General features: G+C 47.4%; 1 protein-coding gene across 1 annotated transcript in view; it reads left to right on the top strand.

Moving 5' to 3' along the window:
- Window positions 1–15,581, top strand: part of Wwox (WW domain containing oxidoreductase) — an 863,064-nt gene that overhangs the window by 673,759 nt on the left and 173,724 nt on the right. The gene's annotated exons all lie outside the window — the stretch shown is intronic.

The raw sequence follows: 15,581 nt of genomic DNA on the forward strand, positions 1-15,581 counted from the left end.
AAGACCTCGTCTCTAAAAGTGAAGGGCGAGCTACCCACCCCCACCCCTGGCAAGCCAGAGCTCAAGAGGGATTGACTCCGCAGTTTACACTTGTGTTGCTAGAGTCCTGCTACCCTGCATTTCCCGGTGCTGCTAGAAGGTCTGATTCCTATTCCTGGGCTGCGCTTCAACATCCCACGGACCTTTGAGCAAAGACTTTCCTCCATCCGGGAGGGATATGGTCTTGAACTTGAAAGCATCTGGAAGACTATCAGATGAGGGTGCTGGGAGCAGGGAGTGCATGAGTAGCTTGAGAGAGAGAGAGAGAGAGAGAGAGAGAGAGAGAGAGAGAGAGAGAGAGAGAGAGAGAGAGAGAGAGAGAGAGAGAGAGAGAGAGAGAGAGAGAGACAGAGACAGAGACACAGAGAAAGAGAGACAGACAGAGAGACCCTCTTATTTCACTACAGCTTCCTGAGTACTAAACTAAAGGACTGCATGCCTCAGTGCTTTTGTCATTGTCCACAGAGTTCATCAAAGCCTCATAGTCTTAAACACATCGAATTAGCACACTTGAACCTCCATCCCTGCATCCCTGTCCACATATACAGCCTAAGGCAATGTATACTTGGGAGCTGTGTGTGTCTCTGTGTGTGTGTATGTGAGGATGTGTTTGTGATTGTGTTTGAGGATGGGTGAGGATATGCGTGCCTCTGTGTGTGTGTGTGTGGTAAGGATATGTGTGTGGGGGGTGAGGATATCTGTGTATGAGTGTGTGAGGTGAGGATGTGTGTGTGTGTATATGTGTGTGGGGGGTGAGGATATGTGTCTGTGGGGGGGTGAGGATATATGTGGGGGGGTAGGTACACTTAATTTACCTCTGTTAGGAGGCAAGAATTAATTACCGCCGGCTCGCCACCCCTTCCTATCCTCCCATCCTAATCCCCGGATGGAAACGGGTCCACGGTAGTCTGAAAGCTAACTGAAGGTTGGTTCAGCAGAGAGATGGTCTCATAAATACTAGCAGGAAGGTGGCAAGATGGAGCAGCCTGCCAGGGCTCTCTCTCCCTGAGGGAAGTATCTGCTGCACCCTCCTTGAGCTGCAGAAATAGCCCTGGGCATGGCTGGATGCTACGTTGGCTTTCTCCTCAAACCTTATAAGTAGGCAATCAGGATTTAACGACCCACAAATTTCCAATTTTTTAGTTTATAAAAAATATATGCATATAATTTTTACTTCAGTTAGAGGCTCATCTTTAAAAAAAAAATAAAAAATGATGCCATGACTCCCCCACCCCTTCCCTTTCCGATGAGGAAAACCAGACTATTTATGCTGCGTTTTAGGCTTTTTTTCATATATAATTTTTCATATAAATGCACACTTTCCCCTTCTTTCGGGGCGGAAATTTAACTTTTGTGGAAATGTGATGTGTGTTTAAATTACCAATTTCATAGGCAATATGTCTGATAATTGCGTAGAGATACCGAGTTAACTTGTAGCAATGAGTTTACGTGACAAAGGGGACACCAGTTTGTTTTGCGGTAAGCAGAGGATAAGGGAGGCGGAAACTTCACTATTTGGGGAGGTGTGGGTCGGTTGAGGAGGGGGGGAGAGCAGGTTGTGGAAGGGAGGCCCTGAAATTGCTTTTTATAATTAAAAAGGGAATCTCGGATGTTTTATATCTTGAATATTTACAATAAGACCTTTAAGTGCTTGTCAAGAGGGTAATGTGTCATTAACTGGGGACTCTGCCGCACCTCTCCTCTCGGACATGACAGTGCCGTAGGATAAGAGAAGAGTAATTATAGTTCGGCCATGCTGCCAGGTGTGATAAATGACTAATCACAGGCGGGAGCCGTGGTTCTCAAAGGAGGACTATTACAGTGTTATCAGCTGCGGGCCTGGGTGGACGGGCCCCGGGAACAGGGCTGGGGACAGGACCTTGCTCCTTGCTCGCCTTGGCGCTTGGCTCCTGAGTGAGCCTGCGCTGCTCAGTGGCTTTGTGTGGCTGCCACCGGTGGGGAGAGAAACACGGCGGTGGCTCCAGCAATCTGCCTCCCGTTAATATTTATGTAACAAGCTCGCCAGCCTGGCTTGAGGTGGCTTTTCCCATGGGTGGGGATGGCTTTGATGGCCTAAGAACCCGAGAGCAGCCCGAAGTCCACCGGGGAGCCAGCTGGCCCCTCTTGTGTTCCTCTCACAAGGAACACAACATTACCGAGGGACAGGGATATTTTTGAAGCTGTAGTTGACTGCGTCTCACGTGGGAACAGTGAAGCATTGTTCCCTGAGCAAGCTGGCAGCTTGGCCCTGTCCCTATGAACATGGGGTGCCACTATTGAGCTCTCTAGACATTTGCCCTAAAATTCTTTGATTCTGCGTCAAACCAGAGCGCCACTTTGGATTTGGTTTATTTACTTACGATAATCGGGAAATATTTCCTGATAATGTAGGGTAAAGCAGGAGATGGGGAATCCCTCAGTGTCAGGAGAGCTGCTTCGCATCCATTTCTTCCTCTCAGCAAACTGAAAGGTGGGCCTGGAGTGGCAACCTCTTCAAAAAAGAACTGTTAGGGGGTACACACCAGGAAGCAGAAATCTGAATTTGGGGAGGTGCCTCCCCCAGGGAAGGGGGCATAATGTTCGTTCTTTCTTTCTTCTTTTTTTTTAAGGCAATAGGATAGCACTTTTAATGCAAAGGTTATTGTTATTATTATTATTTTTACAAAGCTTACATTTTTATCGGTTGACATATTTTACCAGGGAGCCCCAACTGAAGTCACACAAATTACGTCTCCGGCACCTAGCTACTTATCTGACAAACTCGATGCCAATGCTCTTGCTCCTATCACTGAGATCAGATTTCAGAAAGGGGGAAAAAAATGAATGCACAGAGTGAGGCGTTGCTTTGTGTGCAGATAACCTTGCAGGCGCGAACTCCCAAACCAGAATAAAAGGACCCCTCCATGAAATAATGGGCCGGGAAGCCCAACCGCGTCACACTGTAATAGGTAGTGGGGGGTGGAATCAAAAGGGGGAAAAACTCATTTCATCTCAGTTAATGGCAGGGAGACGCAGGCAGAGAAGGACTTTCACTGGTGCGACAAAGACCGGGGTTTCTCCGTGGTCATGCAACATTTGCGCTTTACTGGGACTCCTTTCGGAAGCCGCAAAGCCATTATTATAATGTGAAAAAGATGGAAAGAAATCCTCCCCTCTGGACACTGGAAGGGCAGATGAGGTGTAGAGCCTTTTATTTCTTCCTTTTCTTTCCCTCAGCTCCTCTCCTTTTCCTTTCTGCACAATGTGCTCAGAAAGGTTCTCGGTGCACCGCCCCCTCCCACCCCCCCACCCCCCCAGTAAAGAGAGTGAAGGATGCCAAGGCGTCCGCTGTGCCCTTAGATAAACAGCGGGTCTTGGCTCTGCACCTCCTTTTGTGACTTCGCTGGCGGGGAAGTCTCACAAATGCTTTCTGACCCTATATCCACTTTGCTAGCAGTATTTCCCAATCACAGGTTCTACTGCAGGTGCCCAGTCCCTCCCTGCTCAGAGGGTTTAGTGGAGGAGGCCGAGGTCCCCGACTGCTCCTGCCCGTAGCCTACCACTGTGGTAGATGTGTAGGGACCCCTTCCAGGGCACAGGTTGGGAAGAGAAAAGAAAGCCTTCTCTTTTGTATTTTGCCTTTCCTTCCTCCCTCCCTCCCTCCATCCCTCCCTTCCTTCTTTCCTACTGTCTTTCCTCCCTCCCTCCCTCTCTCCATCCCTCCTTCCTTCCTTGATTTCTTTCTTCCTTTTCTCCAGCCATAATAAAGAATGGCTTGTCCACTGTAAAAAACGAGTTCTTTGAAAAGTGCAGAGCTGAGAGTTGGCACTTGGTAGCTGAAAATGTGCTTCCTTGTAACTGCAAGATAAATATAGCATCTAGTTCCACAGAAAGAAGGCAAGGCGAAGGAAAGAAGGGAGAGAAAGAAAGGGGCAGAGGAAAAAGGAGAGGAAAGGGAAAAAAAGTAAAGATACCCTGCGGACTGGTTTGTCCTCAGAGGGCTGATGGGGACAGAGCCGGCAAATACAGCCCAGCCAGCATTTGATTCTCAGGCCTGGTTAAGTGTGAAGAGCACTAGTGACATTCCCGTATTCAATAAATCACTATAAAAATGTTTATGGAGCCTGCAATTTACTGTCTTTTAAATGCAAATTGAAAGGGGGGCACTATTGCAAGTGTAAAGGAGACCCACCCATGGTGGCCTGAAGGAGTTAGAAAATGCCAGCCATAGATTTGTGCGTGTGTGTGTGTGTGTGTGTGTGTGTTTGGTATGACCTCAAGTGGGACCATTTCAGAACGATCTTGTATTTGTGTGCCTGTGACAGTTCCATTAATTTATTAAAGGATATTTCTGTGACTGAAAGAGAAGTGAGGCCAGCATGGAGCTAATCCTTGGCTCGCAAAGAGATGGTGTTTTCCCTTCTCGGGAGGAAGAGAAGAGAGTGATCCAAAAGCCAGATCTCAAGAGTTATTTTGGCAAAATGCAAATCCTGCTGTGGAAGTCAGCTCAGAAATGGCTTTTTTGTTTGTTTTTTTTTTTTTTCTTTACTGAGACTCCGCTTCCTTGCATATCCATTTAGAAACACTGAAGATGAAGACGCCTTGAAAAAAGAAGTGAGCCAGGTTCCTCCCTCGCAGCCAAAGGCTTCACAAAAGGTGGCTCTTGCTTGATGGACATTTTTTTTTTTTTACTGTATCATAAAAGCAGCGGGCAGAAAAGAGAGGCATCAACTACGGGACACAATTCTGTGTCCACCCAGGCTCACCTAGTCTGTCTCCGTTTTTCTTTATACTTGACCCCCAACTTTACTACAAACAAAACAGTGTCAGTGAGTTGCCATGGGCAGGTGTATGGGCGAAGTGTTTAGCCTAGAGCTACACACTTCTCTCCCACACTCCTAGAGGACAAGGGGCAGTGTTAGATGCCGGCCCCCAAGTGTATAGGGACAGCTTGGGAAACACAAACTGAAGAAAGTGAAAGAAAGCCCACAGTCTGCAGAAACGGGCTGCTCCGCATTTCTCCCAACTGCCTCCTCTCCGACTTCCCACCTGCCTCTGATGGAAAACACCCCAACTCAGAGCTGTTTACAGAACTGTGGCTCGCAAAATATTTCCCCAGCCTACAACACATGTGCCTTAACTGCTTCCGAGCCGCATCCTCATTTGCCGTAGAAAATCGAGACAGAGAGAGAGAGAGAGAGAGAGAGAGAGAGAGAGAGAGAGACTGCACACTTTGCTTGTTTTCAAACATAAACTCCTCTCTGCACCTTGGAGGGTGAAGCAAAGATCTGTTCTCCCTGGCAGCTCTTCCCTGAAATGCGTGTCCCTGGCAAGCCGCGTCTGCTGATAGTGCCTTTGGAGCAGGCTGTCAGATTCCGAAGCACTCCACCATCTGCTTTAGCAATCTAATGCTCCTCCATGTAGACATATGTTCAAGTGGCTGGTGAGCTTGTGGGGAGGGGCTCCTGCTTTCAGGGAGGGCGCGGAGGAGGTGGAGGAGGATACCACCACAGCAGGCCGCCGAAACCAACTGAAATAAAGTTGTAAATGATTCTAAAACAAATGTTCCTAGGAGGAACTTTCATAGATAAAATTATCTCTTGAAGCCCCATCCTGGTATCAGCTTGGTGACTACGTACCTGCTCAGTGCATGGAGCTAATCAGAGAGGTCTACAGTGTGGACTTTTAGGCTCGTCTTGGTGACAGCCTACAGATATTTTTGCTTTTTTAATCAGATTCACCATTATCTCCATATAGCCCCGTGGTTCCAGATACCCTGAGATTTCAACTCTAGATTTTTAATTTAATTTAATTCTATTTATTTTGGTTCTGGGGATGGAATTCAAGATCTCGTGCCTAGCAGGCTAGTCCACCCCACACATACACACCATAATTTTATCTTCTTTGCACTCTTTCCTTTTTTTCCTTCTTAATTTTAACCCAAAGGCGTGTGTGTGTGTGTGTGTGTACAGCGGGGCTTATTAATAAACCTATATCATTAATCATACCAAGAAGCCAAATGTGTGTTGGCCATGGACTTATTCTCCTCCCCTCCCCTCTTGGTCCTCTAGAGGATGATGCTCGGGCAGGCTTGCGGGAGAAGAGCAGCTATAAAGGCCGACTGAGAATGGGCTAGAGACCAGAATAGATTTTCTATGCAGATTTCATGCTCCCTTCCTGGGAATGTCTGAATGTTTCACAGGGTAATGTCGAGCCTCCAAAATTCTTGAAGAAGAAAATTGCATAATAGGAGTAAATCAAGGTTTTTTTTCTTCCTCATGCTTGGCATATATGTTTATCCTCTTTGGTTCTATGGGCTAGCCTATGCCTCCTTCTTTAGACTCGGCATTTTCAGTGAAATTGTCAGGGATTTGTTGTTGTTGCTGTTGCTTGCTTGTTTGTTTGTTTTTCTTATTTCTGTCCTGTTGCCCAGAGCTAAGCCTGCTGTTTACACAGCAGGTGCTACACACATGTTTGCAGAAGGAACTTTGGACAGTAAGAGCTTAAAGATACCTTCTCCTATGAGGAACTAAGACAGACAGACAGACAGACAGAGGGATGCTTGAACATATCAGTACTCATGCTGAGTTCACATGTGGGTTCTCCTACCTGGTGATCTAATGTTACACAAGTTCATAGATCTAGTCAAGCCTCAGTTTCTCAGTATGTACAATAGGTACGATAATAACAATAACAATCATATCCCTGATGTTTTGGCAAAAACCAGCTGGTTCTGTTACATGCAGCAATGTGGCCATCACAGTCCTCAGAAAGAATAAGTAAATAAGCTTTTATTTGCAACTTGTAGTGTGTGGTGTGTGAATGAGTCTTGATTGAGTGGATGACTATTAGAACACATATGTCTGATCTTTAACCTTAGGAGCATCATCAAAATCCTTCCCTATTGGCATCTCTGAGATGTGAGCATTTCCGGAAGTCATCCTTAGACAGGCAGGAGTGATGCCAAGCTTTGTTCCTGTCTGTACATTATGAAAACATGCAAAGAGCCTGCCAGGAAACTGGCAGAGGAAGTGTCAGCACCTTCCAAGAAAGTCTCGGACATCATACCAGAGTCTTCAGCCTTCTAGGAGCTAAGTGGTCATTGGAAGAGAGGGGCAGATAGGTCTGGTGACCTAGATCTTTTATTCTGGAAAGTTCCGTGGACTAGAAATTTTGATTCTGGAAGTGTTAATCAAAATTAGCTTGCTTCACATATTTGCAGAATTCTTCTAGGAAAGACCACTCCCCCATGGCTCCCGATGGTGCGAAGAAAAATATTTTAAAAATAAAATAAAATAAATAAAACCATGCCTGCAGACAGTTTGGGCTTTGATGATTCAGAGTTACAGTTATTCTGGGGATAGAGGACTTTGAAGGGGAGAAATTTTAGGAATGCCGTAATCACTTTTTCCACACTCCTATTTTCACTTATATTTTTACTGTGTGCATAAGAGCTATCTATAGCAAAGCCAAAGCTCTCAGACCTTGAAATAAGTATAAACTACAAATTCTATGTGATAGAAAAGCAGCTTGCAGGGAGTAAAACTCAGAGCCTTGCCTGCCTTGGGCAAGCATCCTACCACTGGGCTACATCCCTGGCTATGTGATTAATACAGACTGTCAACTTGACGGGTTCTAGAGTCACCTAGGAGACAAACTTCTGAGCATGCCCATGAGGAACGGCTAGACTAGGTTAACTGTGTGGAGACCCTGCCCTAAATATGGGAAGCCTCATTTCATGGGCGGGGACCCCAGATTGCCCCAATTGTAGAATGTGATCTTAATATTAGGATTTGACTCTCTCTGCTTCCCGGCTGTTGATGCAATGTGACCAGACTCTTGCCACTTGTGCTGACATGGCTTCCCTGCCGTGATGGACAGATGGACAGCACCCTTACACTGTGAGTGAAAATAACCCCTGCCCATCTCCTTAAGTTGCTTCTTGGTAGGAATGTGCTCGCAGCAATGAGATAGCAATAGGCTGGCCATTAGGTTTTGAGAGAGAATGCCATTATGTAACCCAGGCTAGCCTCTAACTTACGATCCTCCTGCCTCCGTCTCCTGAGGACTAAGATTACAGGTGTATTCCCACCAATGTCATATACCATATTTTAACTGGCAACACCTTTCCTTCCTTTAGTGAGTAATAAAGCATTCACATCTGTAGTCTTACGGCTCAGTAAAGCTGAATGCCTCATCCCTCAACTGAAATATTTAAATGATTCACTTCCTCAGACTTTTGGAGCAAGGGGCAAATCTCTCATATGACTGACCCAACTCTCCAGGGTTAGAGCCTTCCTTACTTCTTCAAGCCCATCAGCTTGGGTTCCCAGGCGTGTCTCAGCAACCCCTCATCAACACCATACCCCACAAGGTCCCACTTCTGCCTGTGATAGTCCCCATCATCTTTCTCACTTTTTAGGTCCCATCTTTGGTGGGCAGAATAATGGCTCCCCAAAGTGTCTGTGTCACAAGCCCAGATCCTGTGACTATCTCAAGTTACGTAGAAAACGGAATTGAGAGTATAGGCGAAACTAAGGTTGCTCATCAGCTGACCTTTAGCATGGGAGATTATTCTTGATGATCTGGTGGGCCCAGTTTTTCCAGTTTCCTACAGTGGGGAACAGAGATGCTGAAGGATCATAGTGAGTTTCACAGGCAGAGGACGTGGCTGGATTTTATCAGCTTTGCAGATGGAGGAAGGGGCATGTGCTAAGAAAGTCCAGAGACTTCTAAAGGCAAAAAATGGTTGTGAATAAAATTCTCCCCTATGCCTTCTAGAAGGAACCAGCATCCCTGACACATGCATTTAAGGATACATTTGAACGCCTCGCCTCCACAAGGATAAAGGGTGAAATTGCTTTAAGTGTCCAAGTTCGGATTTATTTGTCGTAGCAGCAATGGCTAGCCAATACACCTGCTAAAAGCCACTCCCTTGGAATACTTATTTGTCTTCTACAGGCTCTCAGAGTGCCATGCACCTGTACTCCTTGGCACTGGCACTGTCTGTCATGCCAGACTTAAAATGTGTGGTAGGCCTGCTCAGTTACTGGCCCTCTCTCTATTAGGTGTGGCCATGAACAGTATGAGGCTCACTTTGACATTCCCAGGACCCACCACCACCCAAGGGCCCAAGAGCAGCTCGGAGACTCTTTGTAGAATGAATAAATGCATGAAGGAGTCAATGAATACATTAATTAATTAATCTGTAGGAGAAAGAAGGGCATGCCACCATCAACTTTAATTAAGTGCGTATCCCACGTCCAGGGCCAGTGAGGGAGTCAGGGAATCCCAGGAACCCCGATCTGCCTAGAGATAAGCTGGCAGCCTTGCCCTCTCTCCCCCTCCATCCAGGCTACTGTGGACTGCTCTCCTACCCCCCCCCCCAATCTCAGCAGGAGAGGCAGGCTGAATATTTCTTTAAGGGACACTGTCGAGTTTCTTCCGGGGGAGCAAAGGATTTGTAGCAAAACCCAGCGTGTAACTTGAGTGTTCTGTGTAGCCAGATACCGGTGCCAAGCTAAATTTGTGTGTGCAGCTTCTGTTTAAGGCAATTATATAGTGTATAATACCCAGTAGAGAAATTAAGTCCAAGTACATTTTGCCCACAGAGATTATCCTCTCAGTTGGATTTATTTTAAACAACTTTTGCCCCTTATACATTAAGACGCATGCAATAAATCACTTATGTAATAAACTGCAGTATATTACGTGGAAAAAAAAATGAGCGAGTGGTGTGTGGGTGGGGGTGGCTTCCAGTGGAGCCAGACCTCAGGCATGAAGAGAGAGGAGGCATGAAGGGGAGGGCCTGTGGAAGGAGGGGGCTGCTGCACAGGAGGAAGCTGGAGAGGGTACAAATGGAGGCTTCTCCACTGCGAGCCTCATGATGCTGCTGTAGGGAGCTGGTTATGTAATAACTGCAGCGGTGGGGCTCCAGAGAAACTTTCCATAGCATCCTCCCGGCTAATGTTCATCACCAGGGGCTCAGAATTAGGCTGGAGGCCGCAGGAAGGAAGTTGGAAGATGGGAGATTGTGTTAAAGATGAGAAAACAGAGAAGCGAGCTTGCGTTTACCAGATCTTGGGCGACCTGGATCTGCAGATGAGAAGATTGGTTTTCGTTGTGAACATCACTGATGATAATCTGGCAGAGGAGGGTGTAGGAAAACAGGGAAATTTTTTGCTTTATGAAAAGTCACAAATATGTTCCGGATCAGCTCACCATGCTACAGGAGTGTCTAGCACACGCCGTCATGCCGTTTGTTGTGTATCTGAAATTCTCATTTCACCAGGCGTCTTGTGTTTTCAGGGGCCAGATCCAACAACCGTCACCAGGGCAGACTCCAGTGATGAGGATAGTGTTAGTAGAAAAATTTTTGTGAGCTCTGTCTTCGAGTGGGGCCTGGGGCCTCACACATTTACCTAATCCAGTCTTCACAAGTGCACTACTGGAAGGCTCTCGGACCATTCCCATTTCTCAAAAGTGTAAACTGAGGATTCTCAGCAGTACAAAACTCTGCCCAAGCTCTCTCCATCTGGAAGGAAAAAAGCCAGGGTTCATGCCAAGGCCCATCTGGCTCCCAAATGCTTCCTGGCAATCACCAAGTTATACAACCAATTCGAGATGCAGAGCTGAGAAATAACTTCACGGTGAGACTTGCCAAGGGAGGCTGCTAGCCTCCTTCATGCAGGAACACACTGCAGCTCACAAATCTATGCCGCTTAGGAAAGAAAACCGATACTGCTCAGAAAATCGCTTACAGACTTCCCGGCAGAAAGCCTCTGGTTCAGCACGGTGTGCCTGCCGTAGGGCCCCAAAGCACATCCAGAACCTAGGACGTTCCTGCTGAAGAGGCTCCTTCCAGAACCCTCAGAGGAGGAGAGCAGAGGAGCCGCTCCGATTTACATGTGTGTCTTTCTCTAACTTTGAGAGCCCAATAAAAACCAGAGTGCTTGGGAGGAAGAATCAGAGGCTGCTAAGCTGCTTGTAATTTATGATTTAGAGTCGCACAGTATAAAAATAGGCAGTGAAACTGAAAAGCAATCAAAGTCTATTGTCACAGGGAACGGGACGTGATCTGACATCCGCTGAGAGCCGGCTCTGTGCTGGGAATGTAGTGTATATGGTTTCATTTTATCCCGTCATCACTCAGGTCTGGCCCCTGTCGTTTATCTGTTCCTAAGCTACAAAGTTCCCTATGTGCTGTGGCAGAAAACAACCACTGGTTTTATATTTTATATTTTACATCTTTTATTTTTTTAAATCCCACCATTTTCTGTGTCTTTTTTTTTTTTTTTTTGGATAGGGCTTCCCTTGTCTCGGCTCTCAATCTGTTGGCCGTGGGTGGCGGTCCCTGAGTGACAGGTGGGTGGGCCAGCCTCCCATTGCTTTTCCCACTCCTCTGGTGGAATAGCAGAGTGAGTGGCTCAGTGGGGCTGGGACTTCTCTAGCATGGTGGTCTCAGAGAGGTGGGATCTTATGAGACATCTACCACATAGCTGACATAGCAAGGTCTCCTCTGACCTGACCTTGGACATCACAGAAAGTCACTTCCTCTTGCCTTAAGAGGAGATACACGTGGCCTTATTCTATTTAACTATTCACCTCAGGTGCACTAGGATTAAAGAAAGGGGACACAGACTCTACCCCCTGGAGGGAAAGACAGTAACAAACCTGCAGCTGCATTTTGTAGCTATCTGGGTAGCTACGCTCTTCCCGACCCATCTCTCATATCAGACAATTCCAAAAAGACCTTGATTTTGTTGGATTTGTTCCCTGTGTCATCGCAGAATGGGTCCGTTAGCGTTTAGCCGTCATCTCAGGATCAGGGCATGGCGGAGCCAAGTTGCTCTCTTCGGCGAGGTCAGAAAGCAGCAGAACAAGAAGTTGGAGACAAGTGGGTCCTCCACAGCCATGCTCCCCAGTATGTGTCTGCTGCCCCCAAGTGCGTCTAACCTCCTAGTCTCATTACTTTCCAGTAGTGTCCTCAAACTAGGAATCTATCAAAGGATTAACCCAATGTTTAGGCCAGAGCCCTTATGTTCTCATCATTTCCCAAAGGCTCCGCCTCTGAGCGTCGTTTGGGACCATGCCTTCAGTACAAGAGCCTTTTGGAGAACACTTAATATCTCAATTACAGCATAGCCTTTACCTAAAACTGCCTTTCACAAACAGAAGTGTGAGACTTCAGGGCTCATTAGCAAATCAATTAAAGTGTCTGACAATACGAAACCATAAACCAGTACCCTGGATTCTTCAAGAAGAATTCCCCCGGTAACGGAGAATCCATTCGTGTCTGCCAGCCCAGCTTCGCTCTTTCTCATTTTTCCATTGGCCCAGGAGTATAGGAACAGCACTGAAAAGCACATAGGGGCAGGCGAAGCTGTGGTTGAAGGCATCTCTGTCTGGCACTCTCCCCAATCCTCCTTCCACCGAACTCTACTGGTTTCTATTATAGCTATAGCCAAGGCAAAGGACACCATGTGCCGGTGAGCATGGGTCAGCATTCTGATGGCTGCAGGCCCTCAGCCTGTGTGTTCCCCACCCCTCTTAAATATCCTTTTGAATCCCATACATTAGGTTAGGTCCACCCAACTTCTGTTTACACTGCTGCAAAGCGAGGGCTGCTCAGATTCTGGAAGTTTCGCGGGAAGGTATTAAATGTGCTTTGAAACTACTTGAAAGTCCAGCTGTGTGTGCTTTAGTTTTATATTTAGCCCTAAATTAGAGACTCCATATACCTCAAGTAATAAAAAGGCTCAGCGGGGACTCAGGTTTTCCTTATGTTGGCTGGGGCTGGGCACCAATGAGAGGATTTATTATTTGTATTGGGGAGAGGGGTAACTCCAAAGCTTAATTCTGCCCTTTGTGATGTTAAGGGACCTTTTGGATTTTGGAAAGGAACTGCAGTTTTAGGGTCGCTTACATTTCATAAAAGTTGAGGAGAAATGGAGGGGAGAAGCACACACTGGCCTTTCTTCCCCCATCTGACCCTGGGATGAGAGTCTGGCTCCACGAGGCTCAGGGCCAGCCCTGCTGCCTTCCCCAAGGCTCACCTTGGCTTTGAATACCATCTTTCACCTTGCGCTTTGTTTTCCTGATCCATCTCCTGCTAAGATCCTATCCCAGACCAAAGTCTGCGGTGCCTTGCTGCTCCCCTGGTAGCACTGGAACACACCCTTCCTCAGACTCCCTTCCTCTCTACCCTTCCAGGCCAAGTCACAGGAGCCAGGAGCTGGCAGCCAAGGACGGTGGCAGATACATCAATGTACTATGGCTTCCGTGACACGGGATCTTGAACTAGGTGACTCCAAACAGCAGGCTCTACTCTCACAGTGTTAGAGGCAGGCTACTTGTTGCAGTTCAAAGCATTAGCCTGGCTACACCTTCTCGGAAAGTTCTGTGACAGATTCCGCCCTTGTCTGCACAAGGACCCTTTGGCATTTCCTGCCCACCCTTCAGGATTCAGACCTGAAACAGCGCTCCAACCTCCTCCTCTGTCTGCACATATCCGTCTTTGTCTCCATAGGGTGTCCTTAAAAGGACACTAGTTACGGGAGTTAGGAACCATAGCACTTTGGTATGATAACCGCATTTCCCCTGATTATATCGCGAAGACCCCATTTCCAAACGAGGTCACATTCTGAAGTTCTATCTAGTCAGAGATGTTTGTGGGGACTCTAACCCAGCCATATCACTCATGAGTACTAAGAATCCAGCTAGAATCCGGCCCAGGCTAAGATAAAAATGAATGCATGACAATCTCGAGGAAGCTGAGAAGGTGGCCGTGTACACAGGGCGTACCCACTCGCTGTTTACCCAGCGTGCACTCCGGGGGCGAGGGACAGATGTCTAGCATCCTCTTTCAGTGGGTAGTTTGCTGTGCTATCTTATGAGGTAGGCTCAGCTCTAGTTTGTGATCTTGTTAGTTGTCAAGTTGCTAGGACCAGAACCAAGGATGATCTGAGAGATGGTCTATGGGCATACCTGTGGGGGTTATCTTGTGTTGAGACGGGGAGACCCGCCCACTGTAGATGTCACCATTCCCTGACTAGAATCCTACACTGTATATAGAGGGGGACCGAGTACATATATGTGTTCATTGTTCTTCTCTTCTCATGGGAGATGTCACGTGACCAACTGCTTCAAACTCCTGCCACGATGGGGTGTAACCTGGCCTTGTGAGCCAAATAAATCCTTTCTCCCTTAAGTTGCTTTTGCCAAGAAGAAACTAGGGCATGAATCCAGCAGGGGGCGGGGAGCAGGAATAGAAGGAGCAGAGTGCAATGGGAAAGAGGATTGAAACTGGACGTCACTCCACTCAACAGGCTTGAGGGCTGTGAGGGTGGATCTGGGACAAGGGAGACAAGGCTGAGTGGTGGCCATGATTAGTCAGAGGGCTTCAGACAGGAGGGATGGGGTCTGCTGAGGGCTTTTTCCTACCAAGTTGGCTCGCCAGGGCTTTTTCTCTCCTGGAGGCAATCCAGCACCAAGGAACACAGCAGGTGTTTCCCTCTGCCTGCCCCTTCCTTCAGATCCCTGCATTCCTGCCCCACCACGTGTCTCCTCCCTAGGAAGGGGCAGACACAGCTATATAAGCCCGACTGCAGGTCTGCATCCAAACACACCAGCAGCCTTCCATAAAACACTCTCTGCATTGTCTCTTGTTTCAGACCCTCTCCTCTCTTGACTCCCCAGGCTCAAATTCACGGTGGGCTGTGTGCCAGAGGGGACCCGAGAGGACTGCCACTTCAGCTCAGCCCTAGAAAAAGGACTTTCTTTTTGCCCAGCATCCTTGTATGGAAGTGAGAGTGGGAAGCTCACTTCAAATAAAAGCCAGATGCCCATCCTCATAGGCTCAACAGTCAGGCTCTGCTGGGGCAAAGAGCATCCTGCATGGGTGTCTCTCACCTCTGGAGAACATCATCCCCCCCACTGCAGCTGGTCTCCCCTCACTTCTGATAACTCTTTTATCTTCTCTAGACTTTCCCCTGTGTTTTTTTTTTTTCTCTTTTCCCGTGAGCTCTTCTGGAAATATAGCCTACCAACACACTGGAGGCCCAAACATCCGTGGCAAGGGTCTTGCATGCCCATGTGTCTACAAACCAGGACACTACTCTTCTGCAGCTTATCAGGACTTGGCACTGTCACCCCCTCACCAAGGGTTAAGTCTTGTGCCCACCGTCGAGGTCTTCCTGGAGCTGGGTGTGCCTCTCAGGGATGTATTAACGTGCCCAGCAGCTTGGAGCACCAATCTAAAGTCAGCTGGGAGAGTCCAGAAACAAAGCGATTCATTTGTTAGGTTTATTATCTCATAAATAAATATTCTTATTTGTTTATTTTTAGTCCAATTGCCTCGACTTAGGGAAGGCTGCCCCCACCCAACTCTTCTTTTCCTTTGTGCAGGTGTTTGTAATCACAAGTTTTTATTTTCTTTCTGGATCTAGTAACTAACAAGACCACCAGAGACACCCCCTCTTCCCCAGGAAGGACCCGAGGAGGCTCAGCTCGCTCCAGGGTTTTTCGTTTTGTTTTGTTTTTTTTCTCCCTCTTGTCCTTTCGTC

This window comes from Alexandromys fortis, unplaced genomic scaffold, assembly GCF_014885135.2.
Source record: "Alexandromys fortis isolate MF-2015 unplaced genomic scaffold, M_Fortis_MF-2015_v1.1 scaffold_1, whole genome shotgun sequence".
Classification (NCBI taxonomy): Eukaryota; Metazoa; Chordata; class Mammalia; order Rodentia; family Cricetidae; genus Alexandromys; species Alexandromys fortis.